Below are 18,608 nucleotides of genomic sequence, written 5' to 3' on the forward strand. Positions count from 1 at the left end.
AGACTCTTGTGAAATGGAGTAGACCACATGCAACTTGGTGAATGTATTTTGCCTACACCAGGCTGAGCTGTTAGGCTTTTGTCTCAGGCTCTGGCCCTGCAAAAGAAAAGGCATCCTGAAGCCTACAGCATGGCCACACCCTTCCCTGTTGGGAGTGAAATGAGAGGAAGTGGAGGGAGCAGGAGGAGCTGCTAAAATCTTGTCAACTGCGTCTCTGTTGTTTATCTTTGACCCATTGGTCAATAGGCTTAACATCCAGGTCCATCTTCTCTGACCTCTTAGGATAAAAAGTGCCCAAAGAGTCAGTGTCAGCAGAGCATTTTTCCACGAACTGACTGGTTTAACGTTTTCCACTAAGATTGTAAACCCCAAGAAGGGTTCAGTGACCCTTCTTGCCCTTGATGGTGTTCTTGAGGGAAGAGAAAAGGTAACAGGAATGTGGAACTCTGAGCTGCTTATGGCCAACCTAGGGGATGCTTTATGAAGTGATGGTTGAATAAATTAAAATGGAACAAGACTTCCTATAATCACAATCATCCTTTACCTCAGAATGTAGCACAAAAGATGCCACTGACGTCATTTGCTTCCTTGCTACCTTGGAGGAAAAACAAAAATCTCTCTAGCTTTGAGCTATGGCTAACTGAGGCAGTAAGAGGTGTAAATGCTGTCTTTGGAAACCTGGGATCCAAATAAATCCCAACTTCCTTTTCACTTGGGAAGCAAATCAGAGACATTGAAGATGGTGGCACTGCCAAATATATCAGACCTCAACATGTACTCTGTAGTAAAGGCTACCCTTCAACAAAAAAGAGCACTACCACAAGATACTTATTCTCATCTTACTCTCTGAATTAAAATCCTGACCTGAGGCACTTCTCTGTCTGCATTATTTTCAGAAGAGTCTAGATCTGAAATCTAATTATATTGCATATTAGAACACCAATATCGATGTTATTCCATCAAGCCCTGTCATACTTTGCAGGCCATTCTTTGGCCCCAATTTGTCTTCATTCATGTTACTTGAATCATCTTGATGAAATGCTCTGAATCTGTCTGGGAGAAAGTTTATTTTGATATGTGATCTGATCCAGACCTATTCTCAAGTCTCTTTGGAAACTCACTGTTAGTATGCAGTCATTTGCTAATTGAAATTTGATCAATAATTAGCCAAGGATATTCTTTTGTTCAATTACCTTACGATAGCTGGCCAGATGCAATGGCTCACGCCTGTAATCCCAGCACTCTGGGAGGCCAAGGCAGGCGGATCACTTGAGCCCAGAAGTTCAAGACCAGCCTAGGCAACACGGCAAGACCCTGTCTCAAAACCCCCCAAAAAACAAAAACTTGTGATAGTAGTCTGAAAAGCCACCTCTATGTTATTAATATAAAATCTATTTTTGGTATTGGTGTAAGTAAAGGTTTAATACCTTCTGTGAATTACAAGTTCAAGCAAGAGATGCTTTAATTTCAGCTCTTTACCTGGATGCCAAGAAATTGCCAGAATTTTCTCAAGTCTAATTTGATATTATTAATCCCATTTTACAGATGAAGAAACTAAGGCACAAATAGGTACAACACAAGGCTCAAATTTATGTAAATATTAAAGCTAGTATTTGAACTTAGAGAACTCACTGGTGGAAACTATGTTCTTAAGCACTGTGCAAAACTGCTTCTCACTAAAACCCTACCTTGCCAAGGGCTCTGAGGCCTTCCACAATCCGACCCCTCACATTTCTCTGGTCTCATTTTCTTCTAAGCTCACTCTGTTCCAGTTGAACTGGACTCCTTGCAGTTCCTTGAATATTTCCAATACACCCCTCCTCCAGGCCTCTGAAACTACTGTCTTCTCCTCTCCTTATCACCAGATATCCTCACGACATCTTTCTCACCTCTTCTGGTGTCTAATCAAATGTCACCTCAACAAAGTGGCCTTCCCTGACCTCTCCAATCCATAAATGAATCCTTTTATCCCCTGCTTCCTCACCCGCTACTCTTTTAAACTGCATTATTTACCTTCATAGCACTTATTAAATATTACGTACTTACTGATCTATTTGTTTATTGTTTAGACCAGACAATGAACCCACAGTGAAATTTGGTTTGGGCGGAGAATTTGACTGTTGTTTTCACTGCTGTGTTACCAGCTCCTAGAACAAACCTAGCACATAGTAAGCACTCAATAAGTGCTTATTAACTATTCATTTGCTTGATGAAAGAGGGGAGGAAGAAAGGAAAGGAAAAATAGAGTGAGAGTAAGGAGAATTAATTAATTAATGAAGATTATAATATTGGTTGGGTAATCAGTAAGTATTTCCAAACCCAATCACATTAGCATGCAACTTTCGTGATTTTCTTACCTGTACCTCAAAAGATTTCCTATGTCATTTCCTGAAGTGGCTATGGATTCTAGCTCTTCCAAAGTGCCTGTGGATGGGGACAATATGACTTAGTTATTTGTTGCTACACTCACAAACTTTAGTATTTTTTAAGCACTTAACAGGGCCCATGCACTCAGCTAAGCACTTGTCCTGGCTTATCTCACTTTACTGCCACCTTAGGGCTTTTGAATTTTAATAGGAAAGAAGTAAGGACAGTGTCTATATATGTGAGCCCTGGAGTCAGCCTGCCCAAACTTAAATCCTGGATGCACCATTGGGTTACTGTATGGCTCCTCTCTGTTTATCATCTACAAAGAAGATATATTAACTATTCATATGTAACAGAGTGGTTCTGAGATTTAAATGAGATTGTGCAGGTGAAGCACTTGGCATAGAGTCTGGCACATGGCAAACAGTAAAAAATCTCAGCTACCATTATGACCACTTTCCAGAGCAGAAACCAAGGCTGAAAGCCAGTATACGCCTTGTCCTAGGTCACAAAAAACTGAAAAATAGGACTGGGATTTAAACCTGCTGTTGTTTAATACCAAAGTTTTGTTTTGTTTTGTTTTTTGACTACACTGCTGTTCTCTTTTTTAGTCCAGCTCTTTGTTCAAAAGGCCTCCAGGGAAGTTAGTACGGTGTAGAAAATGATATCTGTCACCCAGGCAAACACGTGAATAATGTGAGGCAAACACAGCTCACTGATGCAGCCTCAACCTCCCGGGCTCAAGTGATCTTTGCGCCTCAGCCTCCCAAGTAGCTAGGACTACAGGTGTACCACCATGCCCGACTAATTTTTTATGTTTGTAGAGACAGGGTCTCTCCATGTTGCCCAGGCTGGGTCCTGAACTCCCAGCCTTAAGCAATCCACCTGCCTCAGTCTCCCACAGTGCTGAGGTTATAGGCATGAGACACCATGTCTGGCCAACTTTCTTGCCTAGTATTCTCTTTTAAGATATTAGAGGCAAGTGTTAAGAGGTTACACAGGGGATTGTTATAGATTTGTAAAACTAGGCTGGATGATGGTAACTTTGAGATCTGTAAATATTTACACAGCTGTCTCAAAAAAATCACTTTTTCTCACATGATGAATTGATTATCTAAATGTGAAAGGGAAAACAATTCTTCTAGAAGAAAATTTAGGAGAATGCCTTTATGATTTGGAGCTAGGCAAAGATTTCTTAGGACACAAAGAACATTAGCCATAAATAAAATAAGTTGGACTTTATAAAATTAACAGCTTGTTTTCACCAAAAGATATCATTAAGAGAATGAAAAGGGAAGCCACAGAATAGGAAAAGATATTTATGGCCAGAAGCGGTGACTCACGCCTGTGTTCCCAGCACTTTGGGAGGCTGAGGTGGGCAAATCACTTGAGGCCAGGAGTTCAAGACTAGCCTGGTCAACATGATGAAATCCCATCTCTACTAAAAAAAAAAAAAGAAAGAAAGAAAAATTAGCCACTCATGGTGGTGCATGCCTGTGATCCCAGCTACACAGGAGGCTGAAGCATGAGAATTGCTTGAACCCAGGTGGCAGAGGCTGCAATGAGCCGAGATCATGCCACTGCACTCTAGCCTATGTAACAGAGCAAGATCCTGTCTCAAAAAGAAAAAAAAGAAAAAAGGAAAAGATATTTGCAACACTCACAACCAACAAAGGTGTCTTAGCCGCAATCTATAAAGAAGAAACCCACATGTCAATAAGAAGAAGCCAGGTGACTCAATAGAAAAATAGACAAAAGACAGACATATACTTCACAAAAGAGCTCATTAAGATGACCAATAAACACAATGGTTATTTGTTTTTATTTCCGTCAAGCATGTAGAATTCTCAACTAACATCCAAGTTTCAAAAAATCCAGAAAAGTCAATACTGTGCTGATGCTGTCAGATAATCAACTGTAGACGAGACAGTATTCATGCCTGCAAGGAGCAGCCTATTGCAAGATAATGCAATCAAGTGCAAGGCATTAGCGTAAAGACAAGGTTTAAAGCACATGGTAGTAACATAGCTTCATTCAGAATAAAGGAACAAGGAGTCCACAGAGGAGGTGACAAATGAGCTGTGCCCTGACGGATGGGCATGAGTGGGCTGACAATGTGTACCTCCAGGCATGAGGGGCCTTGCAGGTGGTGGAAGTGGAAGGAGGACAATAGAAGCAAGTCTGACAGTCCTCCCAAAGTGGCACCGTCTCAATGATTGGTAAGATGTGGGGCTAGAAAAATCAGGGGGTCACTCTGACAGCACTCAAAGAGAAAAGAGATGGAAAGATATTTCCCCTGTCATGAACTTACTCCATCCCCCGGTGGGAACAGACCCCAACCCTGTTCTGACTCTTGCTCTCCTGTCTCTTCTCCCTCCCCTCAGTTTCCAGCTGAAATAGAGACCCCTCTCGATTGTTGTACATTTTCTTCAGGGGTCGGGGTTGAGCTGCTATTACTACAACCTATTTGAGCTTCCTTCTTACTTTTTCAGTGAATTCACCTCTGTAGGTCATCAGCCTTTAGCCCCTGGGAACCTCAGGACAGGTAGAATATACACAATTTCAGCTAATTTATCCTGCCAGTGAGACACAACTGCAGCTTCATTAAAAGATCTGTGTCAGGCTTCACAGAAATAATGAAAATACTGTCAACCAGTTGGCAAGAATTTCAAAGCAGCCCTTTTATGTCTGGCGGCGAGGGCACCCGAGGTTGGCCTCCTTTGCTGTCAGCCATTCAGTTCAAGACAAAGAGCATGACTGTTCTTGTCTAGAAATCAGCAAAACTCTCCTGGAGCCATTTAGTAACAGGATTTCTTTAAAAAACATTGTGTGATTTTCCAGTAGAAATAAACAATTTCCTAGCAAGTCTTAAATGGAATGCAGGGACACTCAACACAGAACCAAGCACAGGTATGAGACACTCACTAATGTGTTTCGTTCCAGTTCATCTTGGACTGTAAGGATTTGGGTGGGCCATTTTTTTTTCTGTTATTATTTCTTTACTTTCTTTTTCTTTCTTTATAACTTATTTTCTGAATCATTATGAATTGTAAATAACAGAAACTTCCTTTTCTAAAATTTCATTATGGCCTTACAGAGAGTAGTGGGTAACAGGGGAGAACTACAAAGAATTAATAAAAATTTGTATTGGATTTTTGAGGAAAAAAAACTGAAAAAGTTCAAGAAAGTGCTCTAAGTTCTTCAACAAACAACAAACTTTATTTTTTTTAGATGGAGTCTCACTCTATCACCCAGGATGGAATGCAGTGGCCCACGACCACACCAGCTAATTTTTGTACTTTTAGTAGAATCGAGGGGTTTCGCCATGTTGGCCAGGTTGGTCTCGAACTCCTGGCCTCAAGTGATCTGCCTGCCTCAGCCTCCCAAAATGCTGGGATTACAGGCGTGAGCCACTGCACCTGGCCAACAAACTTTCAAAGCAGGTTACACTACACCATATGGGAAATATTCGTGGATATCTGCAATATTAATATTTGCATGAATGATAATTTAGCCTTCATTTTTGCCTCTAGCCTGTGTGCACATTCTTTAGATGCATAGCTTCAGGCTGTGTTCTATGGGTCCCTGAGGTTTTCCTGGGATTTCACGGATACAGAGGTATGCTGTGGTACTGAACTCAGGCCATCACCTAGGCTCTGAACTCCTATCTTCCACTTCAACCACAACACCTGTGCTAGTATCTGCTTTAATATTGGTGTTTACAGTAAGATATATTTTTAAAATATATTTAAGTCAGAGAGAGAGTGGTTGGAAATCTTTATTATGGATTATTTCCCTAAACATCTTCACAGAGTCTCTCAAATGAACCTGCGGCTCTTGAACTCACTGCTCCTTCAAACTGCCAGTACCATTCTTAGACTGGAGCAAGTAGGGCACCTATCTAAGGCCTTGAAGCAAAAGGGGGCCTTGTGTTTCAGAGTGCTTTCCTCAACACTTTCTTTCTTTTCTTTTTTTTTTTTCTTTTTTTTATTTTTTGAGATAAGGTCTCACTCTGTCACCCAGGCTGGAGTGGAGTGGCACAATTATAGCTCACTGCAGCCACAACCTCCTGGGCTCAAGTGATCCTTCTGCCCCAGCCTCTCAAGTAGCTGGGACTATAGCACGTGCCATCATGCCCAGCTAATTTTTGATTTCTTGTAGAGACAAGGTCTCACTATGTTGCCTGGGCTGGTCTCAAACTCCTGAGCTCAAGTGATCCCCCTGCCTCAACCTCCCAAAGTGCTGGGATTACAGGCATGAGCCCCTACATTTGGCCCACTCCTCGACGTTTTCTAAGTTCTCTCCAGTGTCTGGGACTGGCTGGTCTTTCAGTGGCATCCAGACAGGCCACTCCAGCCCACATGGTTCCTGGTCTTTGTTTCGCTTCTTCAGAGTGTTCCCTGAAACTCTACCTGACATACATGGTCAACCAGTTGCCCCAAGGAACTCTGAACCATGCTTCTGTGGGGTTGTTCTGGGGTCTTGTGGCTGGGCCCCTGTTCCAGGAGGGAAGCAGATTGCTCTTACTGGCCAGTGTGACATACATGGGCCTGTGCATTGGCACTTGTTACCTTGCAATGCCATCTCTGGTCTCTAGCACCCAAGGGTAAGGAGAGTTTTAACAGAATCTTTCACTACCAGCCCCAGGCCATGGGCACCCAAGGTGATCATGCCACACCTTTTACAGGCTAGGATAACACATGTCAGGAAGTCCTCTGGGGGTGACCCCAGGTCTGTTGCTTCTGAGAGCTTCTGAGGCTGTTGCTGCACAGTGTTGCCTCTGATGGATTGATACGGTGATGCTGTGCTCTCCCAGGTTGGTCTTAAGGTCTGAGAGATGATAGATATTCCTTGGATGAATGGGATTGTACTTTTCCTGCCAAGCCTAGACGTTCCTTTCCTCTCTTCCCTACAGAAAGCAGCGTGGGAGGCAGGAGTGTGTCCAAAATTAAAAGAGATGACATTCTAGGAGTGCAATGATTATGGCCTCAAGAGTTCAAAAGAAAACATGATTGGAGTATGTGTTAATTTACATTTGTGGTATAAAAGTCTGAACAATAAATTTAACATGAGCAGAAAATCAGATTATTGCTCACATTTTCCTGCATGCCCTGGGTAACAACAAATAGTGCATTTGTTGTCATCATCAAGGAAGCACCATAACAACCTCTGAGAGAGTCACTGGAAATCAGCATTCACAGGCAACTTGATGGATGATGTCACGTCATGACTAAGAATGTAACCAGCACAAAATAACTGGTACTAGGAAACTGCAAGAGGGAAAACATCTACATTGTTTCTATACAAATAGCTTGCAAAGAGCCATGCCATTGTGAGTAATAACTACAGTGCTACTTTTTTCTTTCAGTGGGAGATATAAACTAGCCAGGAACAGCATATTTAACAATAAAGAGTATGAGGAGATAGTTCCTAGACCTAAACAGGAGCTGATGGGGCCTGGACATTATGAAGAATCTTTCAATGCACTGATTGGATAGAAAATGGCTATGTGTACCCTCTATACCCTCTACCCATTTTCTAAATCTTTATCAGTTAATCACCTTTCATAGGTTCATAAATTTTATAATACATTTCAAATCAAATTGATTATACAGACATGCCTCCCCCACCAGACTCCAAATTTGCCCATAGACTGACACACCCTAGGGGTGTGGGACATGCTGAGCTAAGACCTTCACCATGTCTTGCTTAATCTTTGGTCCTAACTGGTCTACCTCCTTCCTAATCTCTTCACTTTCTAGTGTATTTCCCAAACTGCCAGAGTGTTCTTTCTAAAATGCAAATCCCTGCTTATAACCCTTCAATGTCTAGGAAACCAAACTGAAATTCCTTAGGTTGGAATGTAATTTTCCTCATGACCTGGCCCCTCCTTGTCTGTTTTGCCTGACCTTACACAATACCCCAGTAGTTACTCTATGTTCTAACCCTACAACAGGAAGTTTTCCACATCCTCAGTGTTCTTTTTTTTTGGAGACAGAGTCTCGCTCTGTCGCCCAGGCTGGAGTGCAGTGGCACGATCTCGGCTCACTGCAAGCTCCACCTCCCGGGTTCATGCCATTCTCCTGCCTCAGCCTCTCCGATCCTCAGTGTTCTTAAACATTCTTCCCTCTCTTAGATTCCCTTACCATTACTTGTCTTCCTAAATGATTCCTACATGTTGGGGAATATTCAGATTCCCAGCACCACCTCCCTGAATGCCTTCTTCCAGCCCACAAAAGGAAAGCAAAAGAAGTCAGTATTGCCAGAGAGAGGGGAGGGAGGAAGGGAAGGTGGAGTTGAGGTCAGAGGGTGTGGGGTGCAATTCACAGAATCCCTGAAAGGATTATATTCTGAGTGAGGTAGAAACACATTTGGTGTCTGCAATGAATTGAGCCTCCCCAAATCCACATGGTTACATAGTCCTTTCCTAACTCCCAATCGAGGCTGGCTCTATGACCCACTTAACCAACAGAACAACACAGAATTGGCGGAGATGTGCCTGTCTGGGGCCTAAGTCATCAGAAGCCATGACAGTTTTTGCTTTTGTGCTTTGGAGATCCCTGGGTGCTGTGTAAGATGTTCAGCTACCCTGCTAGAGGTAGCTGTGAGGAGGCCATATGGAAGAGGAGAGGCCATGAGACTACACAGTGAGAGCGAGAGACTCAGTCATCAGCAGCCCAGCTGAGCGCAGCTTTCAGCTCTCCTTGCCAAGGGCCAGATTCAGGAATGAAGCATCTTGTATGTTCCAGACCCATCCACAGCTGCATAAGAGTCCTGTGAGACATCCATCTGAGCCCAGTCAACCCATGGAATCGTGAAAAATAATAAAGTTTGTATCAAGCTACTAAGCTAACTGATGATAACTGAACCAGGACTCAACAGGTGGAGGATGTGCAGGAACTACTATTTGCAAACTCCAGTCTGGCATCACAAAGCAGGACTCAGAAACTGGATGGACAGGCAGAGTGCACCACTACCAGGCATCCGGCATGACATTACACATGCTTCTTTGTTGACCTAGACAAACTCTCCCACTCCCTGATCCATTCTCACCCTTGATTAAGAGAGATGAGAAGAGAGCTGAAAGATGAACACATTCGGTGTGACATCTACCCATAGCTGGGACAGGCAGTAAGGCAAGGCGACCATCCAGCTGGCAAGAAGGCTGAGGACAGGAAGCCAATATCTGATTAGATGTTACAGCAGAGATGGCCCAAACTGATTACCAGTTACTCTTTTGCTCTTCTGGTCAAGGGCACAGATTCCATCCCGGTTAATTTGGCTTTAGTCCATGGCCACAGACTGAACCTTTAACCCAGCCGGCTGTCCTAATTGGATGTCCTCCCTTAGTCTGGGAAAGATAGGACAAGACACAATGTCTTTTGTCGGGGAAAGGCTGTGTGAGTGGGTTTGTCTGTAACAGTAGCATCATCAAAAAATAACCGGGCTCTAAAACGCATCCACTCATCTCCTTCCTCCCCACCTCCCCACAGGCCAGTCTAAATTTGCTCATTTATTTGAATTCCCTATTTCTGTTCATAGGACCAGCAGTCTTTCCCCAGTCCCTTAGGTTTAAAACTTTAACATCACTTTTGAAGTCTCTCTTCTCTCTGTCCCCTACACCCAAGCTAAACTAATATGGTTCACTTCTGCAACATCTCTTAGCTCTTTCCCTCTTTTCTATTTTCACAGTTCTAGTTAAGGTATGTATGACTCTTAAATGGAGTCTTTCAATGCTTCTTAACTAGTATTGCAGCTTCTACCCTTTTTTCTCCTTTCTCCAATCCAGCTTTCACATCCCTGCCTAAAATACTTTCTGATAATGTCATTTTCCAACACTCAGTTCATCAGTGTTTTTCTAACACCTGCAGCAGGCTTGCAAACTGGAAGACCGTCAGGTGATTTAAATGTGAGACACGACTGAGCGTAAGACACCAGGGTGCTGAGTAGCTCCTCTGGCAGGTGCAGAGTGTGAATCCTGCTGAAGGCATTTCCTGTCCGTATTTTTATAGCTAGTGTTCTGACCAGACAAACCACAAAATTCCACAAAATAAAGGCCAAATTCTTCAGTCTAACATTTAAAGCTTTCCATGATTAGATTCCAACTTACTTTTCCAGACACAGAACTTTTAATGTCAGCATGTAGCTCAGAGATGGTATGTATAGGGTACATGTGCCACCACACTTCCATCCCTGGTCCGTGGAAGATATTCCCACTAATCGTAGGACCACTAATCATGGTCCTCTTTCCTGTTGGGCTCAGATACAGCCTCCAGATCATCCCCAAGAGAGCAGCTATGAGCCAGAGGTGCTTAACGTATCCATTAAAACCTATTTGCCATTGTGTACAAGCTCACATCTGATCACTTTCAGCCCATGCCGAATCCCCTCGGTCCACTGTACTGTGCTTGTCATGCAGACCAGAGGACTTCAGCACTTTGAAATAAACACCTTGGTTAGCTGCTTCTCTCTGACCCACCTCAGCTACCACACAGGCTGCTCTGCTGTAGGCTCAGTCCCGTTTTAGGTGAGTTGCCCCCTGGTCGCTTCAGGTCATGGCAGGAGACTGATCCTGATAGTTTGCTCCAGAGAGAGAGGCTTGAATGAGGGTCTTATCTTAGCTAAAGCAGATTTCATGACAAGCCTCCCATCCCTGTACCCCTCTTCCAACCCCTGCAGTGGCAAATGCTGAGGGCCGATCTCAAGGAGACCCTACCCCACTGATGCTACCGTTTTAGATGAACCAATGCACAAATCAACTGGTGCAGAACATCCAGTCTGTTCATGGCCATTGGTGAACGTCATTTGCTTGTGTGTTCAAGCTCCCTAAAAGCCTCATAATCTAGGCTGCTGCTTGGGCTTGGCAGAGTAGCGTGTGTGGCTGTGGGAGATGTGCATGCTATACAAAATGCCCAAATGTCCACGCCACACAGAGTGGGTGGCAGGATTTCCCTTTGAGGAGCTCTATGTGCATTCCTTCAATGACTGGGGGTCTACTTCACTTTTTCCTATTCCATTAGGGCCTGCACATTCCAAAGAGCCCAGTTCTCCTCTCTGTTTGGCAAGACTTATTCTTTCTCCTAAAGTAACCGACTGTCTTATTTGTTTTAAAAGAGCAAGTAAGACAGATGCTAATAATGTCACATAAACTAACTCAAAAACTCAAGGAAGGGGAAGCAGGGAAAAGAACCATTTATTTTATAATGGATGGAGTCAGTTTGTCTTATGATCCTATCAAGAGTTCTGCAGACTGGTACCTGCCATGTTGGCTATGACACCTGCTTTGTGTGGATATCATGCCTTAAAGACAGGCTTGAATATGGCAAAAATTTAATATGATGGAGGTCTCCTTTATGTGCCACCCTAAATGCTACTCTGATTGCCTACATAGGTTAACATGCCAACATGTGTCTTGCAAAGCCTTAGAATGATTGAGTCACTGGAGCAACCATGGCTAGTCATGCAGTAGGTGATAGTTAATTTTTGGTGTTATCAAATGCTGCACCATAGCTGGCAGCCCTGATCTCACAGACCTCTATGGTCTTAGCCTACTGAGTATCTTTCATCTTTTCAGAATTTCTGGGGTTGATTTTTTTTTAACTTAGGAATAAATTCTGCTATGGACTGAATGTTTGCCCCCTCCCCCGCCAAATTCATACGCTGAAGCCCTAATCGCAGATGCAATGGTATCTGGAGGTGGAGCCTGTGGAACATAATTAGATCATGAGCGTGGATCCCTCATGAATGGGATCAGTGCCCGATAAGCGACATGAGAGAGATGATCTCTGTCTCCATCATGTGAGGATACAGCAAGAAGGTGGCCATCTGCAAATCAGGAAGAGAACCCTCATCAGACCCCACATCTGCCAGAACTTTGATCTTGAACTTCCAGCTTCCAAAACTGAGAAATAAATTGAGTATAAGCCACCCAGTCCATAGTAATTTGTTATAGCAGGCCAAAACTGACTAAAAGTTTCACACAAGAATTGGTTACATTTGAAGAGAAAGAAAGAAGTAAAAGCTGTGCTAAGGACTGGTTTTCCCGGAAGAGTGATTATTTCCATCCATACAGAGGTGGAGGGAGGGCATTATATGCATGACAATTTCCCCTCGGAATGAGGTGTTACTGTTGATATTTATCTTTAGCAAAGACAAAGACATTAGTGAGATGGTGTTTGCAACTGACGTGGCTTCATGGAAAAGGCAGAACTTAGTGGGAATGAACTTCTTTTCACTACAAGCTTGTTCATCATTGAGGATTCACCTCAACTGCACTTGTGGGGACTATTCCAGCCTCAGGTAGCCAAGGCCTCCCATCTGATTCCTGCCCTGGCTCAGGACACATGCACTTTCCCCTGGGCTAGGGCCAGGTGGAAGGTGCTCATTAGCCTTGATGTCCCCAGAGTGCAAAGGATTGCATTTTATAAAACTAATGAAGGATTTAAAGATATTTTTTCATTATTTTTCTCTATTTAATTGATATAATCACTTTTTTGTGAAAAAAATACAGTTTAACCAAAGGAAGACACTATGTCACCCCTACACCTCTACAACTGTTTGATCACCCATACGGTAATTCAGTTAATGTAACACAGCAGCAGGAAGGAGTCATGCCTGAAACAGCCTCTCAGCCGAGGCTCTGTGGGCTAAAGGAGGGGGACAATGGCTGGTGAGGGGGAGACAGATTTGTGCTATTTAACAAGATGTTTGCAAAACAATGATCTAGTAAATACATTGGAAACTTACAAAATTATGTTCCTCTCCTAATCATTGTAGGGATTTTAGGGTGTTTTTTTAAACAGTTAAAATTTTATTAGGAAATAGGAATATTCAGAAAAGACTGAAAAAAAATCACAAAATATTATGAAGAATTAATTAGGAAAAAGCCTAGCAAGAAGGCTGTAACATAACAGACATAGAGCGGACCCGGGAACAACTTGGGTTTGAATGTGCGGGACCACTTAGATACAGATTTTCTTCCACCTCTGCCACTCCTGGGCCAAGACCAACTCCTTCTTCCTCCTCCTCCTCCTTAGCCTGCCCAACGTGAAGATGAGAATGAAGAACTTTCTGATGATTACTTCCATTTAATAAACAGTATATTCCCTTTTTCTGATTTTTTAAGTAATATTTTCTTTCTCTTGCTTATCTGATTGTAAGAATTCAGTATATACTACATATAACATAAAAATGTGTGTTGTTTATGTTATCAGTAAGACTTCCCATCAACAGTAGACTATTAGTAGTCAAGTTTTGGGGGAGTCAAGTTATCTGTGGATTTTCAAGGGCTCAGGGGGTCAGTGCCCCGAATCCCCATGTTGTTAAAGGCTCAATTATGATTTATTTCATGGCATCAGTAGTCAATCTCTTGATATTTCTAGTTTTCTCAAAGCCACCTTTAATGTTCATCATTGTTCAATTTATTTCTCAGCAAATATTTAAGTTTCTTATTTATTGCCATATATAAAGTTACAGTGCATCTCCTGTGTTCTGTCTTATCCTTCATCCCCCTAAATGCTGCTTTAAATGGCAGGCCAGGGTGTAGGGCGTTTGATGTTCTGAGTTAGCATGAGTTCTGAGCTGTAAATAAATCATAAATGTACTACGTAATTCATGAATTATTTATTTTTGCTTGTGCTTTCTATAGAACACTATGTATCAAAATCAAATTCAAAGTACTTTAATCTTAGGTGATTTCAGATCATTAAAATAACTGGCTATCCAGCCTTGCAGGAAAGTTTTTTTTTAAATCTATGTCTCCATAAAGGTTCTGACCAGCTAGAAGAAGTAGCAGTCTTCCCCACATTTACTGATGCCACAGAGGTGATGGATCAGCCACAGAGAACACGAGGAACTTAAAGAAATCGAGTCCTGATCAGGCGCAGTGGCTCACGTCTGTAATCCCAGCACTTTGGGAGGCCGAGGCAGGCGGATCACCTGAGGCCAGGAGTTCAAGACCAGCCTGGACATCATGGTGAAACCTCATCTCTACTAAAAATACAAAAATTAGCTGGGTGTGGTGGCACACACATGTAATCCCAGCTACTCGGGAGGCTGAGGCAGGAGAATTGCTTGAACCCAGGAGTCAGAGGTTGCAGTGAGCCGAGATCACATCACTGCACTCCAGCCTGGGTGATACAGCGAGACTCCGTCTAAAAATAAAAATAAGGGAAAATATTCTCCTGCTCTCTGTGTTCCATTAATATCTAACTTTTTTAAACTTTAGTTTCAAAAAATTTACATAAAATGTTATGTACTTATATACAGCTTTAAATCAAAGTTTCTCTCTTCTCTGATACCCTAGGAAACAATACCTCCTGCTATGGTAGCATTTTCTAATAGTCCTTGCTGCGTGTAAAGAAGTGAAAGTTGACCCGGAATTAAAGACTCCTGTCTTCTTTACCACCTTCTCTTTCTCTCTTGCTTTCTAAGTTGTTTCTAAACGTAAAGATCTTAGAGAAGCCTGATACACAGAGAACTCCAGTAAGACCCACCTATGCTTTATAGGAACAGGTTCTCATATCCTCTCTGATGTTTGTCCCTTGGTGGGTTTGTGTTGCAATGTACCTGCTGTTCTGTAGGTGGGAGTCTGGGGGTAGGGGGTACCCTAAGGTCTGGAGGATCGGGAAAATGTGGAGGTGGGATAGGAGTTACCCCAGGCAGCCTGGATTAACCCTGCAGATACAGAGACCTCGAACTTTTCATTCATTCATTTATTTGTTCTGTTTAGTGATGGACCACCTGCTACATGCTGAGAATTGTGCTCAGCTCTGAGGGATACAAAAAAGAAAGACCTGGTCCTCTGGTAAGTAAGGAACAATACTGCGGGAAGATGGCCATGCAAATGAACAATCACACATTAAATGCATTTTTATAAAGGAAATCTATACATGAAAGCAAGGATCTAGAAATCCTTCATTCTGTTCAGTCATTGTTTTTGTATCGTGGGGAAGGGGGAGGAATTGGTATGAAATTTTATTTTGAGACAAGGCAAATTGTAGCCAGAAACACACCAGGATTCTAGTCCCAGGGCAAGATATTCTACTCTTTGGTCTCCAATTTCCTCATCCTAACATGATGGCATTGACCAACGCACTTCTGGGGTCATGGTCAGGAAGGAGGGAAGTTAGCCAAAGTGACTGAGTCCTTGGCCTGAGTCCTAACCCTGGCCTTTTATTGGGCCTCAGTTTGTCCATCTTTCCTGGACCACCATTCTCTGACTGTTAAATGGGAAGAATATCTACCTCTCAGGATTGATGGGGGATAAAGAAGGAATGTATGTTCTCTTTCCTCCTTCTCCTTTTCGTTCTTACCTATGATTCTATGCATATGCTACTCCATCATTATGTTTCATGACTCAGAATTGTATACATTTTAGAACAGTAACATGGTGCATATACTGCATTTAAAATAGCATACCCAACTGTGTCTGCATCCCATAATCAAAACTTTTATATTTTAGTATCAAAGCATATAAATATTCAATTAGATGGGATAAGTAAAGGTCTTGGGTAACCTCGTATCATTTTAGGTCAGATTTTGCCACCACATGTGTTTTTTTGCAAACTCATAAGCAATTTTTTTGACAGCTCTTTGGATTTTGATAAAGAATTATGGACTTGTAATAATAATTTGGTTCACAAAATAATTTTGCAGGAGAAATAACTCTTTCGTTTATGTTTACTTCCAAATGAATGGCTTCCCGTTAATCACTCTTGGCCCTCCCTTTGTGGCCCTGCACACAGCCCATGAGAAGGGCATGTGGAGGATGGTGATTACCCAGATTGGCAACCTTGACAAAAAATAAACCAGGCATGTTCCCCTCAGCTTCACCGACTTTACTCTTGGAAGGAAAGTGGTCATTGGCTCTGCTGTGACTCTCTGCCTAATTTAGTTACAAATCCCTATTCGTGTCTCAGAATTTATTATTACTGGTAATAACAATCATGATATTTTGGCCTCTTTCTGTCACCCTTTGTTTTATTTCTCAGTTAAGAACTCAGACGAGGAGGTGGAGCCAAGATGGCTGAATAGGAACAGCTCCAGTCTCCAGCTCCCAGCCCCAGCAACACAGAAGAAGGGTGATTTCTGCATTTCTGCTTGAGGTACCGGTTTCATCTCACTAGGGAGTGCCTAACAGTGGGTGCAGGACAGTCGGTAAAGCGCACTGTGCGTGAGCCGAAGCAGGGCGAGGCATTGCCTCACTCGGGAAGCGCAAGGGGTCAGGGAGTTCCCTTTCCTAGTCAAAGAAAGGGGAAACAGATGTCACCTGGAATATCGGGTCAGTCCCATCCTAATACTGCGCTTTTCCAACGGGCCTGGAAAATGGCACACTAGGAGATTGTGTCCCGCACCTGGCTCGGAGGGTCCTATGCCCACGGAGTCTCGCTGATTGCTAGCACAGCAGTCTGAGATCAAGCTGCAAGGCGGCAGCGAGGCTGGGGGAGGGGCACCCGCCATTGCCCAGGCTTGCTTAGGTTAACAAAGCAGCCAGGAAGCTCGAACTGGGTGGAGCCCACCACAGCTCAAGGAGGCCTGCCTGCCTCTGTAGGCTCCACCTCTGGGGGCAGGGCACAGACAAACAAAAACTCAGCAAGAACCTCCACAGACTTAAATGTCCCTGTCTGACTGACAGCTTTGAAGAGAGTAGTGGTTCTCCCAGCACGCAGCTGGAGATCTGAGAACGGACAGACTGCCTCCTAAAGTGGGTCCCTCACCCCTGAGCAGCCTAACTGGGAGGCACCCCCCCAGTAGGGACAGACTGACACCTCATTCAACCGGGTACTCCTCTGAGACAAAACTTTCAGAGGAACTATCAGACAGCTGAATTTGTGGTCTCACGAAAATCCGCTGTTCTGCAGCCACCGCTGCTGACACCCAGCCAAACAGGGTCTGGAGTGGACCTCTAGTAAACTCCAACAGACCTGCAACTGAGGGTCCTGTCTGGTAGAAGGAAAACTAACAAACAGAAAGGACATCCACACCAAAAACCCATCTGTACATCACCATCATCAAAGACAAAAAGTAGATAAAACCACAAAGATGGGGAAAAAACAGAGCAAAAAAACTGGAAACTCTAAAAAACAGAGCACCTCTCCTCCTCCAAAGGAACGCAGTTCCTCACCAGCAACGGAACAAAGCTGGATGGAGGATGACTTTGATGAGTTAAGAGAAGAAGGCTTCAGACGATCAAACTACTCTGAGCTATGAGAGGAAATTCAAAACAATAGCAAAGAAGATAAAAAATTTTAAAAAAAATTAGAAGAATGGATAACTAGAATAACCAATGGAGAGAAGGGCTTAAAGGAGCTGATGGAGCTGAAAGCCAAGTTTCGAGAACTACGCGAAGATTGCAGAAGCCTCAGTAGCAGATGCGATCAACTGGAAGAAACGGTATCGCTGATGGAAGATGAAATGAATGAAATGAAGAGAGAAGGGAAGTTTAGAGAAAAAAGAATAAAAAGAAATGAACAAAGCCTCCGAGAAATTTGGGACTATGTAAAAAGACCAAACCTACGTCTGACTGGTATACCTGAAAATGATGGGGAGAATGGAACCAAGTTGGAAAACACTCTGCAAGATATTATCCAGGAGAACTTCCCCAATCTAGCAAGGCAGGCCAGCATTCAGATTCAGGAAATACAGAGAACGCCACAAAGATATTCCTCGAGAAGGGCAACTCCAAGACACATAATTGTCAGATTCACCAAAGTTGAAATGAAGGAAAAAATGTTAAGGGCAGCCAGAGAGAAAGGTCGGGTTACCCACAAAGGGAAGCCCATCAGACTAACAGCTGATCTCTCAGCAGAAACTCTACAAGCCAGAAGAGAGTGGGGGCCGATATTCAACATTCTTAAAGAAAAGAATTTTCAACCCAGAATTTCCTATCCCGCCAAACTAAGCTTCATAAGTGAAGGAGAAATAAAATACTTTACAGGCAAGCAAACGCTGAGTGATGTTGTCACCACCAGGCCTGCCCTAAAAGAGCTCCTGAAGGAAGCACTAAACATGGAAAGGAACAACCAGTACCAGCCACTGCAAAAACATGCCAAATTGTAAAGACCATCGAGGCTAGGAAGAAACTATAGCAACTAACGAGCAAAATAACCAACTAACATCATAATGACAGGATCAGATTCACACATAACAATATTAACGTTAAATGTAAATGGGCTAAATGCTCCAATCAAAAGACACAGACTGGCAAACTGGATAAGGAGTCAGGACCCATCAGTGTGCTG

Source organism: Hylobates moloch, unplaced genomic scaffold (assembly GCF_009828535.3).
Source record: "Hylobates moloch isolate HMO894 unplaced genomic scaffold, HMol_V3 SCAFFOLD_12, whole genome shotgun sequence".
Classification (NCBI taxonomy): Eukaryota; Metazoa; Chordata; class Mammalia; order Primates; family Hylobatidae; genus Hylobates; species Hylobates moloch.